General features: G+C 43.3%; 1 protein-coding gene across 1 annotated transcript in view; it reads right to left on the bottom strand.

The window, feature by feature from the left end:
- The window catches only part of COPS8 (COP9 signalosome subunit 8), a 135,609-nt gene that overhangs the window by 77,804 nt on the left and 33,949 nt on the right, over positions 1–23,856 (bottom strand). The window contains exon 10 of the transcript XR_009212977.1: positions 22,949–23,082. The gene's annotated coding sequence lies outside the window, so the exon portion shown is untranslated. The remainder of the gene's footprint in view (positions 1–22,948; positions 23,083–23,856) is intronic.

The following is a 23,856-nucleotide window of genomic DNA, read 5'->3' on the forward strand; positions in this document are numbered from 1 at the left end:
GGGCTCTAGTTAAGATCACTCAGTCTGTTTTCCCTCACACCTCAATCTACTGGAACCTGTGTGTCAGGAAACCCACAATGATACAGCATTTATGGAAGAGCACGTAGGTCTCTAAGGAACCAGAGTGACATTCTGGGAGTCATGGTCTGCTCTGGGAAGTTTCAGTGTGAATGAGGCCAGTCTCAGGCTCAATCCCTACACCAGCCAGTTCACTCTTCCCTGATCTGTGACTGGAGGCTGTACTGTATCCCCACCCCAACGGCCATGTGCTACTGGCCTAATCATCTGTTGCCTCCCCCAGCCCATGGTCTTCTCAACCATGCAAGGAGACCCCATCACCACCAGGGCCAGCTCAAAGAGGCAGACTAGGTCTGGCCTCCATAGCCCTCTGGCTTAAAGAGGAGTAGGATCACTGGAGGTCTTGCTAATGACCATTTTGGACAAATGACTAGTTTGTAGGCCTTGAAGCTGAGCCCATACTTTCTGGCCCTTCTCTCAGAACTAGGAATTCCAGAGCCTGTCCAAGGAGTCCTGGAGGCCTCTATTGGGGACCATCCCTTACAAGTCAGGCTTCTCCCAGGTCCAGTTGGATTGGTGGGCTGGACGTGGGACCTGCTCTGGCCTTGCCTGTGGCCCCAACCCAGCCCTGTCCTCTTACACTCTCAGCTCCCAGTCTGAGACACACTTCTCAACCAGTATCTCCACTGTTGCTCCCTCAGCTAATAGCATCCTTGGCTGTCCACACTCAGCACTAACTTGACATTGTGCAGCTGCCTGACCTTCTGGACTAGACCTTCCCTGGTTTTTACAAATCGAAGAGCATCTTTTGGTAAAGGGATGATGGTGAACATTTATAAACGTCCCACAGACACAGGGCCATCAATAGCAATGATGGCAGTGGGAGGGCCGTGCATCTCTGCAGGACACAGCAGCAGCCCAGCTCCTGCCAGTTTCCACCAAACAGGAAAACAGGCTCAGGATCATCAGATGCTCACAGTATTTCAAGAGCCATGAGAAATCTGGAATTTTCTGTGAAGTCTCCTGCTTTTTAGTTGTTAATTCATTAATATTTTAAAACACGGCGAGAGGCCCAGGCATGGTGGCTCACGCCTGTAATCCCAACACTTTGGGAGGCCAAGGCCGGTGGATTACCTGAGGCCAGGAGTTCAAGATCAGCCTGACCAACATGGTGAAATCCTGTCTCTACTAAAAATACAAAAAAATTAGCTGAGCATGGTGGTGCACACCTGTCATCCTAGCTACTCAGGAGGCTGAGGCAGGAGAATCGCTTGAATCCGGGAGGCCGAGGTTGCAGTGTGCCGAGATCACACCACTGCACTCCAGCCTGGGAGACAGAGCAAGACTCAAAAAACAAAACAAAACAAAACATGGTGAGAGCCAACCAAAACATATCTGCAAACCTAACCCAGGACCACCATTTGTGACCTCTACTAGGAGTACAGCCATTTGTTTAGTAATAATGAAAGGGATGATGTTAATAATAAAAGGTATTGAGTGTTCACCATGGGCCAGACATTATTCTAAGTGTCTTACATGGGTATCTGTTTTCAACCTCACTACAATATTATGAGGTCTATAGAAACTATTATCATCATATATTATTCCAAAAAAATAGTGACAAGTAACCTGAAGAAGGCTAAGGAATGTGTCCAAATTCACACACCCAAAAAATGTCAGGATTGGACCCAGCCCCAGCAGCGCGTGGGGCCACAACCAAAGCACCATACCACATTCCTCACAAGCACAGGAAGGAATGGGGAGGGGGTTTAAGGGCTAGGATATATTTTTTTCAAAAACACTGCTATAAAATACACAAAAATGCAAACTGGCCCCTCTAGACAGGTAGGATTCTAAGTAACTTATTTCTTTTCTTTTGTTTCCAAATATTCCTTTATTTTTTTAAACAAATGTGGTAGGATTATTAGTAAAGGCCTGCATAAGCCCTGGTCTGTCTCTGTGTTCCCCTACCCTGGGAGGAAGGTCACCCTCTCAGCTGAGTTCCCCAACTCCTTGGTGATACAACCTTGCAGCGAGGAACAAGCACTGTGGGTCTTAGTCCCAGTGACTGTGTGTGTGCGTGTGCATGTGCCTTTGTGTGTGTGTGCATGTGCCTTTGTGTGTGCATATGTGCACATGCGTGTGTGTGCATGTGCGTGCATATGTGCACGTGTATGTGTGTGCATGTGCATGTGTGTGTAATCATATGTGCATGTGTGCATGTTTTTGCGTGCATACATGTGCACATGTGTGCATATATGTGCGTGTGTGTGCATGTGTGCATGTGTGTGCATATGTGTGCATGAGTGTGCATATGTGCGTGTGCGTGTGTGTGTGCATGCATACGTGTGTGCATGCATATGTCTGCATGTGTGTGTATGTGCATGTGCACGTGCATGTGTATTGGGTGCGCATGGGGGCTGGATATGCAGATCTGTATTTTGGAAAGGTTTTCCAGATAATTCTGCTAGCCAAATGGCATTTTGGCTGAGAACAATTATTTTAAAATTAAATATTAAATCTAATCTTTAATACCCCTAAGACATCTATTCTTACAAGAAATGAAAAACCTTATTTTATTCACTCTGTTATCAAAGTAGTTTGGGCTCCTTCAAGAAGATTTACAAGATACAAAATGTAGAAGGAAAAGAAAAATACACAGAACACTATAACATAACTACTATTTACACTTTGGTTCTTTCCCCCTTGGTTTTTTATGTATTCATAAATAACTGTGCATGTGTGTGTGTGTGTGTGTGTGTGTGTGTGTGTTGTTCAAATGTACAACTAACCTAGTATCTTCCTTTTTAAATTTAATATACTATATCATAAGTGCTCTTCCATGTTACTAATATTATTTATTGGGAAAACTGTTTAATGACTCTATAATATTCTATCAAGTGCATTTGTAATAATTTTTCACCTTTCCTATGATTGACTATTTCGGGGTTTTTCTACTCAAGTTGATTATTATAAAAATGGTGAAATAAATCTTTGCCTATTTTTTCATATTTTTGGTTTAGTTTTCAGAACAGATTCCAAGAGAAGAAATTAATGAGTGAAAGCATATGAACATTTTTAATCTCATAAAACATGCTGCAAAATGTGTTTCCAAAAATGTTGAAGAGATTTCTTTTCCCTCCAACAATATATGAAGGTGCCTATTGTATACACCCTCACTAGCTTTTGGCAATCTCACCTAAGCATAGCGGGGAGAAAAGAAAAAACAAGCTGCTATTTTAAAACAATTCCACACAACAAGATGCACTGTGCGATGGGACTATCTATCCACATATTTCAACAAGACATCTCCTTCCCAAGCCCAAGGTTTATAGTTGTTTAATCATGTGAACTGAAGCAAATCAAGAGAAACAAAAAACCTAAGGTTCACTGATAGTTGAGCCATCCTAAATCCTATGGATTAGGACAGCTTTCCCTCAGCATGACGAATCCTTTCCCTTCCTTAGAACTGTGTCTGAGGCCGGCACTGAGCCGCAGGCACAGGGGCAGGTGGCCATCTGCTGGGCTCTCAGGCCACGGCCTACGGTCATCAGGCAACCTCAGCCTGGAGGCAGCCTGTCACTGGGACCATGGCCCCACTCAGCTCCCATGAGCTGCATGAGATTTGTCAAGTGTACTTTGTACTCTGGACCTAGAGTTGCAGGAACGCAAGAAAGTGGGGAAGAGGGGCGGGAGGGGTGGCACTACTGGACTCTGACTACAGTGGATGGAGGTAAAACACAGCTTCGGTAAAGGGACTGGAGCGTGTCTCGCCTTTTCCACACAGGCAGAATGTTGAGGGGTCCAAGGCAGAACACACAGTGACAAATGGACCTCGGGGACAAAGGGGAGAGCCGAGGAGCAGTGACGCCCTGGCAGCAGTGAACGCACCTAATGCCCAGGCCTTGGATTCTAAATAACGGTCTCCAGTTAAAGGAACCAGGGATCCTGGGAGAAATGGCTGACACCAGGGCTGACACTGGGAATGTGCAAGATTAGCCAGGAGCATTTTGTGGTGCTAGAGAGTAAGAAAGGGATCCAAAAATGACAGGGCCATGCCAGAACAGGGGCGAACCGGATGGCTCCCCCAGTGACTGAGCCTGGGATACACAGAGCAACAAAATATATAATGATGGCAACAGATGACAATTCCTAGAATCTAGAAAACACTCCTGAGTCCACATGGATACAAAGAATAACTGAATAAATAAACAGGAGGGGAAGTTCAGCTCTAACTTCCAGTAGAATTCTAGTAGAAAGAATGATGGAAATAGAAAAATCATTACTTGGCAAACACCATAGTACTCATTATTGCAGGCAAAGGTCGTTTGATGGATGCTAAAATTAGTGAGTGAAAGACTGATGAAGAACAGGGTATTTATATAGCCTCTAAGTATCCCCCAACCAGATACTTACTGATTACAAAGGGAAGAACAGAAACTTTACAATGGAGAAACCTATTGGACACCACTTGAACCAAATCAAGTTACCATTACTGAGAATAAGACATATTGACTTCATGTACCCACCAAGCACAATGCATTGTAAAAAGAATTAACTATCTCCTTTTTTTTTTTTTTTTTTTTTTTTCAGAAATTTCTTCATTTGTTTGGTTTTGTGTCAATCAATTAACGTTCTATCTGTCTATACATATGGTCCTTTTTCTTCCTCAAAAATGTCATTGGAGCAAACAATATTCACTGTATAATGTTTCAAAAACACAGAAAAGCACAAAGAAGAAAATTAAAACCCCCTGTACTGTTTCCCCTGGAGACATCCATAGCAATACTTAATTGAAAATGTATTCCCACGTCATTAACCTAAAACGTGACTTTAGTGGCTGCATATTGTTCCATTTTACGGATTGACAATTTGACTTACTCAAACTTCTATTGCTGAACATTTAAATTGTTAGAAATCTTCTCCTACTACAGATAATATTCTAAAATGACTGTTTCTGGTTTGTAGGTATTTTCATATCTCTATTTAGATGGAGTCTTACAGTTGTAATTATAGTATTAATAAATATTTACTTGTTTAGGATATCAACACCCTTCAGAAAGATGGTCTTTTTTGAGTCTTTATTATTGGTACCTTCACCAAATTAATTACTATTTTAAGTCCTTGTCAAATTTATTTGCTATGGTTATGTTATTTAACAATTTACCAAGCACCCTTTATTGAATAGTATTTCTTTTCTCCACTAATTTAAACTATTATTTCTGTCTTGTCCTAAATACATATGTGTACTTGATTTTAGAGTTTTCTCTTCTTTTTCTTTTTTTTTTGCATCAGTATCACTATATTTTAATCAGTATACCTTTGATATATATGGTTCAGTATTTGACAATGCCAATATCCCCTCATTATAATTTGATAAAATATCACTTTCTTGACTATTTTTATCTTTTCTTTCCTAAAGATAAATACTGACATGATTTTGTAGTTTCAATTTTTTTCACTGGGAATCTGTTTTTGTTAATCACTTTGAGAAAATTGATATGTTAACAATACTTTGTCCTTCCTCAGGTCACGTGGGTTGGTCTCTTCCTTAAAAACTAACAAAATGGAGTTTATTTTAAAATCTCGGGAGTAAACTTAGCTTGGAGGGACTACATTTTTCTCAAGGTAAACTTAGCTTGAAGAGACTACATTTCTCTCGGGGTAAACTTAGCTTGGAGGGACTACATTTTAGTGGTGAGCCTTAGAACTAATAGTCATCTAAAGTCAACAGGATTAACTAGAGAAAGGTCAAACTGAGCTAATTATATAAATCTTGACATGCTGTCTTGATTAAAAAAGAACTTAAGCTAGCATTTATAGGCACACTTAGGAAAGTTAGTCTAGAATCTCACAAGAGTGTGCAATCAAGACATTTTCAGAGATTTGTCTTTGAGTTCCTACAGCTGAATTAGGAGCTGGTCAATTAGTTCTCCCAGCTGAAGGTCAGCTTCAGTGTCATGAACAATTAAGCCAGGGCTGTTGGATCACTTGAGTAAAATATGAAGTACAGACAATTTGAGAATGAGCTAATAGGGGAGAAGCTCCAACTGGCTACAGGTTTTATCATAAGATGAAGCAATGAGCAAAAGTCTGGATGTCAAGTTGGATTTTAATTGCATTTAGTCCCTAATCTCTGAATTTACTGTTTGGCATACACTTAAAACTACAGATGATTTCTATCACTGAGTTTCCACTTAATTTTCTTGCTCAAGATGACATCCTTACCTTTTGTAGTTTTGATATTCATTATTCTATCAAATTCCCACTAACATGACCTAACAGAGTAACAGGGAAAATACTCTGTGACCACTGAGAAGTAGGGGAAAAAAGTCATCCACATTCCTAATTCGTGACAATTTGCAGTAAGAAATGGTGCCAGAAAAAAAAAGGGGGGATGAGAGAAAGGTGGATTCTCCCACCATTTACACTCTCTAGGGGTGCTGCAGATTACTGTGGTTCAGTTAATGGGGATGAATTATTGTTCAACTGCAGCCCCAGGCCGGAGGCAACCTCAGCCTACAATAACCACCTGTAGAGAAAGGTGGGGAGGGTGCCTCAAGTGGAGCACAGCAAATCTGTTGTGTCAGCTGTGGCTGAAGTCGGCCCCGACCAGGTCAGCTGGCAATGGGAGATAAAGGCTCATCACCCCAGCTGGCTACAGAAGTCCAGGGCCAATGGCAACCAGACAGGAAACTGCTCTGGCACAAGACTTCCAAGTCCTTGCTCCTGCTGACTAATTGCGGTTCCCACCTTGCACATCAAATTGCATTAAATATACCAAAAAGAGAGGTCAAGAATTTTTGAAGCTTCTTATTCTTTTACCTGAGATGAATTTCCCTTTGTAAGGCTAAAAGAAGCATTGAAAACTCATCAGTTTTGGCAGATGGAACGATGGCAAACAGCCCATTCGGGAAATTTGAACCTGTGTGAAACAGCTCTTTCAAGAAACGAAAGAAAACTTACAGACAAGAAATCAAGGTTAAGAAATTTGAACTATATATTCTACATGAGATTTGAGGAGATACTATTCTTTCTTCATGACTGTTGCACTGATGCAATCTGAAAAAAAAATAATTCCTAAAGTATTACATACCCAACTAAACTACCAATAAAGGATGAAGGCAAAATAAAGACCTGTTAACAGTCAAAAAATCAGAATATTGTCTTCTATATGTAAATCATGAGAAGAGAAAAATGTGGTTAGCAAAAATTCTTGCAAAAAAAAAGAGGAAGCTAGGGAAAAGGAAGACATCAAATTCAAGAATCAATGGAGATAAATCAGAAATGCAATGAAAAGAAACTCCAGCATATAAGCATTAAGATGAATGACATGAAGAGTAAAAAAGCAACCCACAGGGTGGGAAAGGATACTTGCATTACATGTATCTGACAAAAAATATTATCTAGAACTTATGTAGAGCTCTGAAGAATCAATAATAATAAAATGCTAAAAACCAATCCAACAGTAAAATGGGCAAGAGATTTTACAAAAGAGAGTGTCCAATGGCAATAAACATTTGAAAAGATGCTCCAATTTATTAGTTGTTAGAGTGGTGCAAATGACAATCATTGTGATGTTACACTGTACATCCATCAGAATGAATAAAATTTAAAAAACAAAATAGACAATACTAAATGTTGACAAGGATGTAGACCAAGTGTAACTTTCATTCACTGCTCATAAGAATGTAGACTGGTAAAACCACTTTGGAAAACTTCCATAGTGGGATGGTAACCCTTACATCAAGGATTTGGAATCCCAGATCTGGCCTCTTCCTGCTGTTTAACAGAAATGTATTCTGGTGCTCTGTGCCTTGGGAACAGCTCTGTGAGAAGTTTGGCTTAGTGTCAGTCGGGTTCTTGGGAGGAAAAAGATGGCACACGCAGGCTCTGCCTCCCTGGCAGCCCCATATGGGCCAAGCCTACAGCTGAAATCCCATGCCATGTCCTTGGCCTTTGTCCTTCTCGCCACCACTCAGAGAATTTGCATTTCCTGTACAGTTGCAATGTCAGTCTCTACTGGACTGGAGGTTCTGCTTCCACTAGAGGGCACTGTAAGAGTTCCACCCAAGTTGAGGCTCCCATCATTTTGGGTTCCTCATGCCAGCCAACCAACAGACAAAGAAAGGAACTGCCCTAGTGATATTTTGAGCCAGATAATTCTTTGTGGCAGGGTCTGTCCTGTACACTCAGCAGCATCCCTGGCCTCTACCCTCTAGATGCCAATAGCACCCTCCACCTCCAACTGGGACAACCTAAAATGTCTCCAGAAATTGCTAAATGTCCCTTGGAGGACAAAATTCCTTCTAGTTGAGAACCACTGATTTAAAGGCATTGTCCCCAATGGTAGAGAGATCACAAGGCTTTGGACAAATAAACTTTAGTTATGATATTACAGAATTTCATTGGATCTGTTCTACAATAAAGGGCTGAGCAACAGTGAGGGCAGGCAAAATGAGGATTTCAGGTCGACCTTCCCATAACTGCTTCCATAGCCCAAGGCTATTTCACCAGATAAGCTTCGGGTCATGCCTTAGTGCTAAAGGTAGTTTTTCCTGTAAAATTTATGAAAAAGATAAAGCTATATATTTTCTTAATTGGTATTGGGGAAAGAGAATGTACTAGAGTCTGACAGGGGGAGTTTAGAATCCTGGCTGCACAGTTCTCCAGCTGTGTGAGGTCGAGTTCCTGACTTCTAGGGGTGGGGACAGGGGTGGAGGCAGCTTCCTCCGCCTGTAAAAGAATACGTAAGCCATGGGCTTCTTGGAGGACTCAATGACAGAACACTCGGAAGCATTAAGTAATGCCTTCACTAAACACCTTTTCCTAGTTTAGGGTGTGGGGTTTCTTCTTGCCCTCTGTTCTTCATTTTGTGTGTCCATCTCTCCGCCTTACCATCGTAGATGAGCAACGTCACGTTGTGGGCAATGAAATCGTTAGTCCTCCTGACCAAGGCAGAAATGACAGCTTCACCCAAATGGAAAATAGAACTTGAGACTTTTATAAACATCTCCGGAATTAACAAGGAATAACCCCTGACAAACAAGTAGGTGTGGTCCCCTGAAAAAAAAGACGGTTTTGTGGAGTCTCACAACCCACTCGGACCAGGCTGGCAGAGGAGGCAGGGCTGAGGGTGGGGAGGGGAGCAGGGCCAAGGTGACCACTGATTCTGTAGAACTGATGGAAATTGGGGGCCGGGTGAAATAGTCTTGTTTCAAAGCCTCTCCCTGAGAAAGCAGTTTGGGGGAAGGTAGAGGAAACAGAAGGAACCATGTGTGTGTACATACACAAATGTACACATGCACACAGACATACATGCACACAGACTCTCACAAAGACACACACGCTAACACATCTGTTCATACTCTCACATGTGCACACAGGCGCACATACTCTTACACTCATGTACATAGGCTCTTACACATAAATTCCCACTGATTTTCACACGCACTTGCTCACACAGACCCTTTCACACACATATACATGCATACATATCTGCACACACAAATGCACATATGCACACACAGACATACTCATATGCACACGTACACCCATCACTCTCTCACAAACTCTTCCATGCACTATCACGCATGTTCGCTCACACTCACACACATCACACACAGATTCACATGTACTCACATAGTTGCTCACATCACACGTGGACATGAATTCACACACATCACATGCTAACTCAGAATCATACACTCACAGACTCACACTCGTGCATTTGTTCACACATCACATGCACACTTAGACTCACACACTCACACATGCACTCACAAATATCACATGCACAGACTTACAAGCACACACTGACTCGCACATCATATGCACTCATGCACTCACACTTGCATATCACATGCACACGCACTCACATTCATTCACTTGTTCACCTATCATGTGCACACTCACACATGCACACAATTACCCTCATGCACATCATATGCACACTCAGACTCACATGCACTCACACTCGCCCACACACATCACATGCTCAAACTCATGTGTCTTCACACACTTGCTTACACTCACAAACATCACATGCACACTCAGACGAACTCACACACATCACATGCAGACTCACATGCACTCACAAACTAGCTTACACACAAACATTGCATGCACACTCAGACTCATAGGCACTCAAACACTGACACTTGCACATCACATGCACACTCAGACTCACATGGGCTCCCACACACTTGCACATCATAGGCACATACAGACTCACGTGCACACACATTCACACAAATCACACAGACAAATGTGCTCAATCACACATATCACATGCACACTCAGACTCGCATTCACAATCACTGACAGATCACATGTACACTCATATGCACTCACACAGTTGCTTACATTCACAAACCACTCATGCTCATGAATGTGCACTCAGAAACTTGCTTATACTTACAAACATCACACTCAGACTCACATGCACTCATTTAAACTCAAACAGATGCACACTCAGATGTACATGGTCACTTACACAAACATCACATACACACGAACACTCATGCACTCACACACTTGCTCACACACTGAAATGTGCTTACACACACATCAAACACACACACATACATTTGCTCACACACATCACATGCACACTCTCATGTACTCATACTTGGTTACACTCACATACCTGCAGACTCATGTGCACTCATGTTCTTACACACGCACCACACACACAATTCACACTTGCTCACACTTATGCAGTCACAGACTCACATGCAGTCACAGAATTACGCACATTACATGCACAGACTCACATGCACTCACACACTCACTAAAACACATCACACAGGCATGCACTCACACACACATCACATGCACACACAGACTCATGCACTCACACTGCATGCACACTCAGACACATGCACTCACTGTCGCTTACACTCACACCACAGACTCATACACTCACACACACATCACATGCACACCCGCATGCACTCACTCGTTTACATATATCACATGCACACACACACTCACACTCAGATGCACATGCACTCAGTCATACACACATCACATGCACACTGACATGCACTCACCCAATCATACACATCACACACAGACTCATGTGCTCATGAACTTGCTTATATACACATCACACCCACACTCAGACACATGCACTCACTAGCTCACACACATCACAGACCCACATGCACTCACACACACAGATCACACTGACACTCTGACTCACATTCACATGCTTGCTCGCACACTCAGATGCACACTCACACACTTGTTTACACTCACACACATCACATCCTGACTCACATGCACTCCCAATCACATGCACTCACACAGATTACTTGCACACTCAGACACATGCACTCCCAGACATCACATGCATTCAGACATGCATGCACTCACAAGTCACAAACACATCACACACACTCAGACTCATGCACTCACACTTGCACATCACACGCAGACTCATGCGCTTACATCACACACACACAGTCACATCACAGACATGCACTCAAAAACTTGCTTACACACATCACATGCACACTAACAGACTCGTGTACTCATGCTTGCTTACACTTACAAACCACATGCATTCACACATGCTCTCGCTCAGACACATGCACTCACAAATTTGCTTACACTCACAAAAATCACACACACACTCAGACTCCCATGCACTCACACACACATGCACAGACACATGCACTCACACACGCATCACATGCAGACACATGCACTCATGCTCACACATCACCTGCACACTCATACTCATGCACTCACAAACTCACACATGCACTCACAAACTTCCTCACACACATGCACACAGACTCACATGCACTCACACACTTGCTTACACACAATCACCCACTCAGATTCACATATACTCACAGATTTGTTCACACATGCCATGCACACTCACATGCACTCACACTTATACACAGGCTCACATATATTCACACTCACCTCACATGCACCCTCACGCTCACTCACAAACATCACACTCACATGCACACTTGCTCACAGAGACATGAACTCACAAACTTGCTTACACTCACAAATGTCACACACATGCACTCACACTCACACACATGTGCCCACAAACTTGCTTATACCCACACACGCATACTCACAAGCACTCACACATTTGTTCACACAAATCACAGACTCATGCACTCACACTTGCTCACACACATCACACTCAGACTCACATGCACTCACACACACATCACACGCACACTCACAGACTCACATGCACTCACTCGCTCACAGCCTCCTCAGCTTTCATCCCTGAGGATGCCACCCCTGCTGCCCTGTGACTCAGAAGCTCAGAAGGAAGAGGCACCATATGACGGATCTGGCAAGGTCCCTCCCCCTCCCGCCACCCCATGCTGAATGAATCACAGCCTCCTGTTTATTTAACCACTTCAAGCAGCTGGGTTTCTTCCAGGGGCTTTCTCAGGCAGCAAGGGGCATGCAGGGGAAAGAGGTGGAAAGAAAGCAGGGTCCTCTCTACTAGTGATGTAGAGAGGGGAATGCAGGGAAGGTGTGCAAGAAGCATCCGTGGGGAGCTGGTGTCCCCGTGTTGTGCGTGGGCCTTGGGCATACAGGGCCCATGTTGCAGCCCTCAGGTTCCCGATGGGGCCTCCTACATCCAGGACTGGAGAGGGGCTGCCACTCACACAGGAGTGTGAGGCTGCACTAAACAGGGGAACTGGCCCCAAAGAAAACAAGAAGCTCGTTCAAGCCTGGTGCCCACACAAACCCTTTATCTGCCCTAAAAGTTAAGCTGAGGCCACGAGGCTTTCAGGTGGGCTTCAGCAGCCCCCAATGCTGATTCACACCTGCACCAGGCCTGCTGAGGGGGCTGCTGTCCCAGACAGGGTGCAGCTTTGGGTTGTGCCTTAGTGCACAGACAGCAAGGGTACAACAGGAAGAAAAGACCCTGTAGGGAGAGAAAGAAGACGGGAGGGAAAGAAGATTTGATTCATGATTTCTGCCATGCAGTCAGTGCTTCCATACACAGATGTGTGAACACGTATATCTAAGTAGGTCTTGATTGATTTGAATATGAGCACATTTAGAATTTGGATGACACCAGAGTGGCTCAAGGCTTGCACTCCAAACTTGAAAGAAACAAATCTTTTTTTGTGCTAGAAAAATTTAACCAATTAAACAAGAACACCAGTTCTATCTTTTTTTCTTGTAATGCTGAAGAAATCCATTTTGAGACTTGGGCATTTTTAATTTTCAATTTTCCAAAGTGCAGCAAATTTCTTTTCAGGGATTGACATTAAGGATATGTGGAGTGTCAAAATTCACATATGCAATGGTTCTTCAATTCTATTATGAAGTTAGAAAACAGATGAAGTACTTAGTGCCCCTCCCAATATTTGTCTAGACCAAACTAGACACAAAAAATGACAACAAAATGATTCAACTAACCAATACTTTTGAACAATGGAAAAACCTTCAGTTATTTGTGTTTTTAATTACAGGATGGGTTTGTAAATGCCAAAGGTTCTGAATGTATTTTGAAGTTAATTCAATAATTAGTTTCTCCAATAAAACTTTTGCTCCCCTGGCAGAAAGGAGCACAGGGAGAAAGAGGACCCTCGCCTTAGGGGTGACAAATGCTGGCATCTACGCACAGCCCTTTGCTCTCATTGTCCCTGAGTTCTGGTTTCTCTTACCAATGTTTGCACATCTGAGTTACGGAGAGAAAGAAAGGAAAGCGCTGTAGCAGGAGCCGGGCTGTGATTTAAGCAGATCATATTCAGGTTGGTGTTAGCCAAATTCCATAAAATGCAGACCCCTGGAGATAGGAAAAGGAGCATGGATTCCCTGAACAACTGATTCAACACACCAGCTCTGTTTGCAAAGCATTTCTATGCCCATAAACAGACCTGTGGATCCAGCATCCCAGCACTTTTACTTAGATGGAAAAAGTCTATGCTCTCATTCCGAGCAGGCACCTCCCTCCTTTCCTGCCCTCTGGGAAGACACACAGACAAGGGTGCTGGGGTGACAGCATAGGAGAGGTCAGAGTGTGCGTGGCTGGCACGTAACTGTCAGTGACTCTGAAAGGATATCTCCTGTCCGAGCCTTCAGCCTTGCCAATGTGCATGGGGCAAGCCCAGGGACTCTGCCAGCCCCTGGTGAGGGTCTGTGGAGATAGGGCCAACAAAGGGCTAGAACAGCCTCTCAGCCTGGCTGCCAGCCTTGGTAGGAGCAAATGTAAGGGGCATGGGGCCAGCAGCCGGGGGACTCCAGGGGCCTTCCACAGCCAGGCCAAGCACCTGCCTGAAGTAGAAGACACAGAATAGCCTGCAAGACTCCTCCGCAGGCAGAAAAGTTGCTCATGGGCTTCTTAGCAAAAGAAAAGATGCTCACCAAATGTGCTGTTTTGGCTGAAGACATGAAAGCAAACCCAGTGTACCTTTGGAGGGAGAATATAGCTTCATGTAAATAGCCAGTAGCTTTCTAAATGTGCTCTCCACAGCTCTGGGTTTCCTGAAAGCCCACGTGGGAATGAGGCAGGAGCTTGGAGGAAATGTTCTTTGGTTTTCTATGCATGCATTGGTCTCTGAAGGGGCAGAGCAGCTCTGTGGCACTGGACCCAAGACTTTCGGACCGTGGGTGGGGAGAGCCTGAAAAGCAATAGCACGGAGCTGGGCAGAGCTCCCCTGGCCCAGCCGCTGTCTCAGGTTGAACGTCTGAGACCTTGTGAAATGTTTGTAGGTGGCCAGATGGCCTTTGAAAGGATCGGAGAAAAGGTCCCTTACATCAGCTTAAGGTAAACTCTGGGTTGTATTTTTCTACCATTACCCTGAACTCTCAACAAAATTGTATTAAAATATGTAGACTGGTTTCTGCTGTATTATGTTGGATTTGGGAAACAGGAGATGAGGTAGATCAATGTATCTGCCAAGGTCAGGGTGACGGCAGGACCAATGTCACTGAGAGAGCACAGCTTCACGGAGGAGCACGGTTTCATGTCAGGATAGCAGGGCAGCAGGTGGTGCTCCAGACACCACTGGGAGACCTCTGTCAGGGGTGCTGTGCTTACAGCAGGCTGGCTTAGTTAGAGCAGTTCAAGGTAGCTCTGGAGGCAAGAGTGATCTGTTACATATAAAATGCGTAGAGATGGAAGGGCAATTAAGATTAAGATGATGGCGGGCAAGATAGTTCAGGTAGCGATCGTTTTGCTTTAAAGACATTTAAAACAATGGGTTTCCTTTCTAGATATCTTTCTTCCTACCTGAAGTTAAAAACCAAAGAACAAATTCAACTGGAGAAGTGCGCCATCAAAGCATGCCTGTCTCTTTTCAGACGTCTGGAACTGGATGGGGAATCAGGGCTCTGGGGGAGGGAGTATGGATGGAAAATCATGCGAGGAGTCATCGGGTGTCTGAGGCTGTTTTTCTAAAACCATAAAGACTTGGGTTCCCAAAGATGGTTTTGGAAGTTGAAGTATAAACCAGCCAAGGCTGTGAGAAGCCATGCTTCAGAGACTAGAAGACACTGTAATTTTTCTGCATCATTTTATAAACACATGCACATTGATTTTTAGGTCTGTCATACACACAGCGGGAGTCAGGGGACCTGACATCCCCACACCAGAAAGCCAACTCTTCCCACTCTGAATGTCCCTGCATTCTCAGGAACAAACCTGCAGCAACAACCCCAAATGGTTTATCTCAGAAGTTTCTTTTGGAACCTGAAGACCAGTAACTAGTTCAGTCCCTGCTCATCTTTCTCGCCCCAAAACCCTCTCCAGAGGAAGAAGAGCCCCCACTCATGTCCCTGCACACTGAGGGAGGCTGGGTCGGGCCCATCCCTCCAAGATCCACTCCACCTGTGTCGACTCCTCCGGGAATACTTTTCACAAGAGGAGCAGCTGCTCCAGGGAGTGCATTTTCTCTCAGATGTTCCAGTGAGGGTCACCTGCATGAGTGGAAGCAAGACTATGAGATGCAGAGGAGGCAACCAAAGGGCTGCCCTTTTTCTGCACTGGCTCCCTGGGCAACCTGTGGTGCAACCCTGCCCTCAGGGGCAGCTCCTGAGACATCGGACATTGACTCTGTCACTTTCCAGAGTCCAGGCTGATTATAGTTCAGGACTTCTCCCTTCTCTCCAATGCAAACAACACACAGAAAAAAGGAACTGGCTTGCTATTAAGTAAGAAGGAGAGGCACAGATGTAGCTCCCAGAATCAAAGAAAGGGCTCTGCATGAGCTTCCAGTGCTGCTGTAACAGCTACTACAAATGCAGCAGCTTGACAATATCACATTTATTCGCTTACAGTTCTAAAGGGCAGAATTCAAAATCAGTCTCACTGGGCTCAAGTCAAGGTGTCAGCAGGGACATTTCCTTCTGGAGGCTTCAGGGGAGAATCAGCTTCCTTATCTGCCATGGTTTCAAGAGGATGCCTGCATTCCTTCGCCTATGGCCTCTTTTCTGTCTTTGAAGTGCATTGCTTTGACCTCTACTCTGCTCCCATCATTACATGGCATCCTTATTTCTCTGTACCTCCTCCTGCCACCTCTCATAAAGAACTCTGTGATTATGCAGATGACCCATCTGGATAGCCCAGGCTCTTCCTTATTTTAAGACCCTATCCTAGTCCATTTGTGCTGCTATAACAAAATACCACAAACTAGGTAATTTATAAATAATAGAAATGTATTTCTCACAGTTCTGAAGACTGGGAAGTCCAAGATCAAGGTGCTGGCAGATTCGGTGTCTGGTGAGAACTCCCTCTTTGCTTCCAAGATGGCATCTTGCTTCTGTGTTCTCACTTGGCAGATGGTGGAAGGGAAAGAGAGACAAACGCTGTGTCCTCAAGTGGCAGAAGAGATGGAAAGGCACTTTTGTAAGGGCATTGACCCATTCATGAGGGGCTATGCTCCATGACTTAATCACCTCCTAAAGACTCCATCTCTTAATGTTGTCACATTGGTGATTAAGTTTCAACATATGACTGTTGAGGGGGCACATTCAGACCATGGTAGATCCTTAATCACATCTGTAAAGTCTGTTTTGCCGTATAAGGTCTCATAGTTACAGGTTCCAGGATTAGGATGGGGACATCTTGGTGGGCCACTGTTCAGTTAACCATAGGCTCCAAGGTCAGAGATTTCAGGGACTGGACTCAGACACAGATCTCAGAGTCCCTGTTGGCAGGGGTCCCTCTCTTTGTCCTCAGTTTGCCGTTTCTCTGTGCGCGTTCATGATTTACACAGTTCTTGTACCCATTTCAGATTCTCCTGGCCTCATCTGTCCCTGCCGCCAAGATGGATTATCTGCAGGAACTTGGACCAACTTCACAGAACCTTCCTTATATTGTGCTCATACTGCCCAGACCTGCCCTGGCTTCCCTGTTGCTCCTGAGGCAGAAAAGGCCTTTGGACTCACTCGGCCCCACATCTGTACAGTCCAGAGATGCTGGGGGAATTAACGCCACAAAGGGTTGACTTTAGATCAATGTGAGACAAGTATTTCAACTATGATTGCGTATTTGTCAGTGCCTCTTTGTAATTCTGTGAGTTTCTTCCTTCATTTATTTGATAATATACTGTCTAATAATGCACATTTTAAATTCTCATGTCTTCCTGGTTAACATTTTTATTTTGTCCTAATGTCGTGGGCTTCTTTGCTGGGGATTATGGTGTCAGCATCGTTTTAGGGATCATTATTCTGTCTACCACAACTATGATTAACTTTTTGCCAACAATTTTGACAACATGGGTGAAGTGTGTATTTTCTTGGGAAAAATCTGGTTGCTTATTTTAATTGGTAATACAGTAACACTTCCTTTTTGTTGATTCTTGATCTGGGATGTATACATTTCTTCTTTTAATGTTCAAATTTTCTTGTCATTTCATGTGTTTCTGTTGTAAAGTATATATATACATATATATATATATATTTGAATTTTGTTTTGTCATCCAATATGAGAGTCTGTTTTGTGAGTTTAGTTTCTTTACATTTATTGAGTGCTCATTAGCTTTGACTACTTGATACTTCCTTAAGTTGTGATTTCTAATGGCCATGTTTCTTTTTCCACATTTTTTGTTTCCTTCTTTTTTCCTTTTACTCCCTTAATGGTTTCAGAGTCACACACATTCTCTTGTCTACTGTATTATGTTCAGTATATTTGGTTCCTCTCTCTGCAGAGCTTCTGCTTCAGGAGATTAGACTTCCTGGCTCTGTTGAGACAGCCATGGCTGACTTTCTCTGGCCAATGAAACATATGTGAAAGTGACGGTGTCACTCCCAAAGAGAAGCATCTAGAGCCAGCACATGGCTCCCCAGGTCTCTTCTCCCTCTGCTGAGTGGCACAGAGAGGCTGCTGGGTGGCCGGCATCCTAGAGTGATGCTGACAGAAAAGACGGCCTCTGCTGCCCCCCAGTGGACAGGCAGCAGAAGCGTAAAAGAAGCATTTGCTAGTGTAAAGCACCAAGATCTGCAGGCCATTTGTTAGCACAGCGTGGCTTAGCTTATCCTGACTGGTATGGTAGTTCCCATAAGCAAGTAGGAGGGTTTTAAATGCCTTTATTTCACAATCATCTTAGATTGCTAGTTTAGACCACTAAACTTTTAAATATAATTCAAGTGCTCTACAATGACTTTTCTGCTTCTAATAAATGTTTGACTACATTAAAATTGTTTATCAAAAATAAATTTGAAACCATTCAATAAAAAGAGATTGATAGTTTAGATAAGGGTAGGGTTCGAGATTTACAGTGATTTTCATTCATCCCTGTATCTCAAATATCTTTCCAATAGCTACCACTAATATTAACTGTTAATGATTACTTATTGGCTGCTTCCTAAGAACCCATCACTTTGCTAAGAGCACCACATGTTTTCTCATTTAATCCTCACAACAACCCAATTTAGCAACTGAGGAAACTATAACTTAGTGACAGTTAAGGAACATACATATGAGCACAGCTAGTCAATATTAATAGCAGAGCAAGAACTCAAAGTCAGGGTTGCTTGATTTCAAAATCGTGTGCCATGCTGTTGTACCAATAAGCCCCTTCCATGGTACTCCACTGAAGAACAGTGTGTGCCAATGCAAAGCAAATCTAGATCACAGTTGTTATTTCTATGACCACTCATCAAATACATACTTGCCTCTCTCTCCCATTATGAGTGGAGTCTACTACCCTGCCCTGTGGGTTTTTCCCTTGTTCCTGTGTTTGCACAGAGCATGGGATGTCAGCAGTCTTGTGAGGGGAGGATTGGCACAGGGCTGTGAGGTTTAGCTTGCCCTCCAGTGCATGGCTGATCCACTGGGAGAAGAATGTGGCCAGACAGCTGTGGAGCAAAACTGAACCCAGAATTGAGCTCAGAGTCAAGTCCAGCTGAAGGTTAGGCTGAAGTTGAGCCATCCACATCCTGCCCCATCAGCCAAGCCGTGGCTCTTGTGCTCACCCACGAGCATGAGAATAAAGCCTTTTGTTGTAAGCCATTGAGTTTTGCCTCCTTTACAAATGTTATTTTTTTTAAGTAGCACAGTAATGATTATTCCTGTTCCCAAAATCTTTTGTCACATCTTAGATTACTTCTTTGGAAAGATGACTAACAGAAAAATTACTGGGCCCAGTAAATGGGATTCTTGAGGCATTTAATATGCTCCTTTCATCTGAACGTTTGATACTAAGGATTTCAAGATGTCTCTGTTTTCTTTCTGAAACTGCATGTCCAATTGATCATTATTATCCATGGCCTCAGGCTCAAGGAAGCTCTCTGATCTCTTTCCTCTGTGTCAGTTCGGTGAGAGAACTAAGATCACTAAGGTCACTGGCTTTGCCTTGATGCCTCCACCATGCCACTGTGGGAACCCGGGCAAGCAAACGCCTCACTTCCGCCATTTACAAAATGGAGACACACAGCCCCATAGTTTTGCGAGGATGAAGTCACATATATTGAGAATACAGCGGTGTACTAAACTTAAATAAAGAACTTAATTCAAGCAATACATACACAGGCAAAAAATCACCAGCTTTCAGAGTTGGAGTCTCTCTTCCCCTTCTGATGACAAAAGGACAAATGACCACAACCTACTGGTGCACCTGGCATGTTCACACCTGACTCCCAGCAGCTGCTGTCAGGGTGGACATGAAGGCCAAAGGCTGGGGCTGAGAAATTTAGCATGTGGTTCTTTGAGAAATCTCACAAAAGCTTGCTTCTTTTATCACTTGGACACATCACCATCATCACCATCAGAGATGACCATTAGTTTTCATTAATGGCACTAATATATTAATATATTTCCCCACTTGCTTTACAAAAAATATGGAAGGTAGTTACTGAAAAACATTCAGGAGAAAGAGAATTAAGTACAAGAGCTGGGTGTGTGGGCAGTAAATAGAGGGAAAGGGGAGCTGGCAAGTTGAACAAGACGGAAAATGAACGCCATGTGCCTGTGAACAGCTGCGGGGCTCTGTATTCAGTTTGAGCTCTCTACAAGCCAAGGCAAAATGATGGAAGTAACCAATTGTAAGATACACAGTATCCACAAGGCCCTCTTGACACCCACATCAGAGAGCAATTTCTCACTTAAAACATTACTTGGTGATACAGGGCACAGCCCTTTCCATATTTCAACGCAATACACGAGTCGTTTTCCCCGCCTCCTTCTCATACTGCCTCCCCAGAGGCACAGGTCCCAAGCAAGCGCACAGTGAGGGTTGAAATGGAGACGGTAAATCCTCAGAGCTGCTGCCCCAAGCATCAGGGTGCTCAAGAATCACTGGGGTCTTGTTAAATGCAGATTTGATTCAGTGTGTCTGGACTGGGGCTTCCAGGCAATGCCCAACTTGTGGTCCAGGAAGCACACTTTGAGAATATTTTTCACAACTGAACCTTTCATAAAACCTGGATACCAGAGTGCTTGGGGTTAATTTTCTGATAGAGCTGGGTGCTCTCATATAACTATGTGGCAGTCAAAGGCGGGGCCACATGGTTTGAATGTGCAGGGCCAACCTAATGGTCTCTGATGATATTAACAGGCTGGACCAGGGCTGGAGCTTGCAGCTAAAGCCACTGCACTTCTCCAAGGAGAGGGACGACGGCACCACTCACCCCCTAGCCATTCCCTTATGCCAACACTGCAGGTGACCAGCTTTTATTCTTAGTCAATGTCCAGAATAATTTTGGTAGGTTTTATATATTTTAATTTCTGCTTAAATTTAGCATACATGTGGATTTGATCATCTAAACTGGTGAGTGACAAGTGTGTGACAAGCCCCTAAAATAACGCCTTGGCTGGGTCTTTTAAATAATTTTTGTTCTCTTCATCCTCACAAAATAACTAATGGGTACTACGCTTAATACCTGGATGATGAAATAATCTGTACAAGAAACCTACATGACACAAGCTTACCTATGTAACAAACCTGTACATGTACCCCTAAACTTAAAATAAAGGTTAAAAATTGTTCTTAATTATTAGGAATTCAGCCTCTAATTCCCCACAGATTTTCTTCCTTGCCAAGTCTTAGTAAACTTATCCATTCCACTCATATGACAAAAGAACTGACGACTCAAGGGCCAAACAAACTATTTAAAAAGCAAGAACATGAAGAAAACCTCTCTTCAAACATATCTAATAACTCAAGAGCGCTTCTTCAGCCCTTAGAAAAGACTTATTTAAGCCTTTGCAGGGACTGTGTTTCAGCCAGCAGTGATCGGACATTCAAGAATGAAGTGTAGGAATGACCCTACACACCAAGTGAGTTATGGCAGCACATTGTAAACAACAAGACACCGGGTGACAGCGAGGAGTGAGAATCAAGCAGATGTTTGGCTCTGGCTAAGCACATGCTTTACACATCTCAACTCAAGAGGGCTTTCAAACACGGCGTCAACCCCACGTGTTTGGTTTTCCTTGTCAGAGCCCTTCTGCTATCTTGAGGGAGGGATGAGTGGAAACACAGAAAAGCTGCCCTGCACAGATTCCTGCATCTACATCCACAGCTCCAGTCACATGAAAGACACCAGACGCAGCATCAAAACATTTAGCCAAGATAATGTTGACAATGTAAGATAATGTTGAAAACTAAAGCCTCCTAATCTTTTGAAGTTGGTCCATATTAAATTGCCTCAAAGTTAAAGCAGTTGAGGCCACACTCCCATATTTCCACTTACATTCTTTGTGTTTTATGACAGAAATACATTGAAAATCTTGTTCACCAGTCTGCTAAAAATCAGGGTTATAAGGGAAGGCATCCAACAGGCTTAAGGCTCCCAAACGGATTTGGAATTTTTTGGACCTTACTCGATTGACCTCATTTGCTGCCCAACCTCACAAACAACCTAATTCAGTTTTCAAACCATGTTATTTAACTGACACAGGATAGCCATGAAGAGGTTCTTATTACCTTATGCATTATTACGCATTGGGCATTTTGCACTTTGTCCTGAATTGCTCTTCTTAGAGATCAGGTGCAGGTGCACAATTAGGAGAACATTATTCAATCAAAACTGTTTTTGGCAATTCCTCCCATCATGTGACTCAAAAGTTAAAAATGGTCTAGTTCCTCTTTCATTTAGAATGAAATCTTTTCCTGCAGCTCCACCCAGGAGAAAAAAATCATGATTCACATTCAGGATGCACATATGCTTGTCAGGTGGGTGCACACAACACGCTCATTCAAGTCCACTCATTTCTTAAAAAGATGTCCAAACACTCCTGGCTTCCCACTATCTCAATTGACCCAGGAGAATGTCATCAATCATTTACATGAAATAAAATGTCCACCCTGGTTTTAGCTTGTCTTTAGATATTTGGATAAAACTACACAATCTTTTCCACTAATTTTGAAAACTTCCTTTACTTAGAGAAGCAACAAATTCAGAGGAAAGTTACTACTTTGCTCAACCACAAACGTGATGCAGATTACTCAAAGTTATTGACTCTAGCAAAAGGGCAAACCCTTACCTTTCTCCAACTGCAGTGATAGCAAGGTTCTCAGGTGAGAGGAAATCCAGGCATGGCATTTGTTAACAAGGAGGTACTTACTCCACTTCATAGGCTGCTCCGCTAAGAGGCAATATATGCCTTTCTTCCCCCTGCTTTTCAATGCAGAGTTTAATTGTGGGTTGTTGTAAAAATCCCCCAGACACACTAAAAGCTAGAAGACTCCTGGAAAACTGCTAATCTCTCCAGGAGGTGTATTCGCCCTTGCTACTATCATTTGGGTGGATGGGGGCAGAGGGGATGGATGCTATCAGGTGGAATTCTGTTCTTCCTGCTTTTGCTATAAAAGGTGGAGATGGGTAAGGGGAGGGGAGTCCTGGTAACTGTCCTAACATAACCAGTGCCTGAACATTCCTTCAAAACAGCCTTGATCAGTGGTTATTGAACTTGGCTTCAACAGTATCTGACTGATGGGATCCTCATGCTATCTGAGACCATCTAGACCACCACCAACTGATACGCACGAGTTGTGTGGCTACTGAGCACTTGGAATGTGGAAGTCCAAATTGGGCTGTGCCACAAATGTAAAATACACATGGGATTTCAAAGATGTAGTATAAAGAAAAGAATGTAAAATATCTCATTAACATTTTTGTATTGATGACATGTTGAACTAATAATATTTTTGACTGGCTAAATAAGATTGTTGTTAAAATTAATTTTATCTGTTTTTCTTTTTCACCTTTTTACTGTGGCTACCAGAAAATTTAAAGTTACATATGTGGTGTGTCTTCTAACTCTATTAGACAGTGCTGGTCTAGGCAGTTAAATAGCTCTTCTTTGTGTTGAGTCAAAACTGGCCTTTCTAACCTTCTTGATTTTGCCTTCTGAAGCAATAAACAAAATTCTTCCACATGATGGTTCTTCCA

This window comes from Hylobates moloch, unplaced genomic scaffold (genome assembly GCF_009828535.3).
Source record: "Hylobates moloch isolate HMO894 unplaced genomic scaffold, HMol_V3 SCAFFOLD_1, whole genome shotgun sequence".
Lineage (NCBI taxonomy): Eukaryota > Metazoa > Chordata > Mammalia > Primates > Hylobatidae > Hylobates > Hylobates moloch.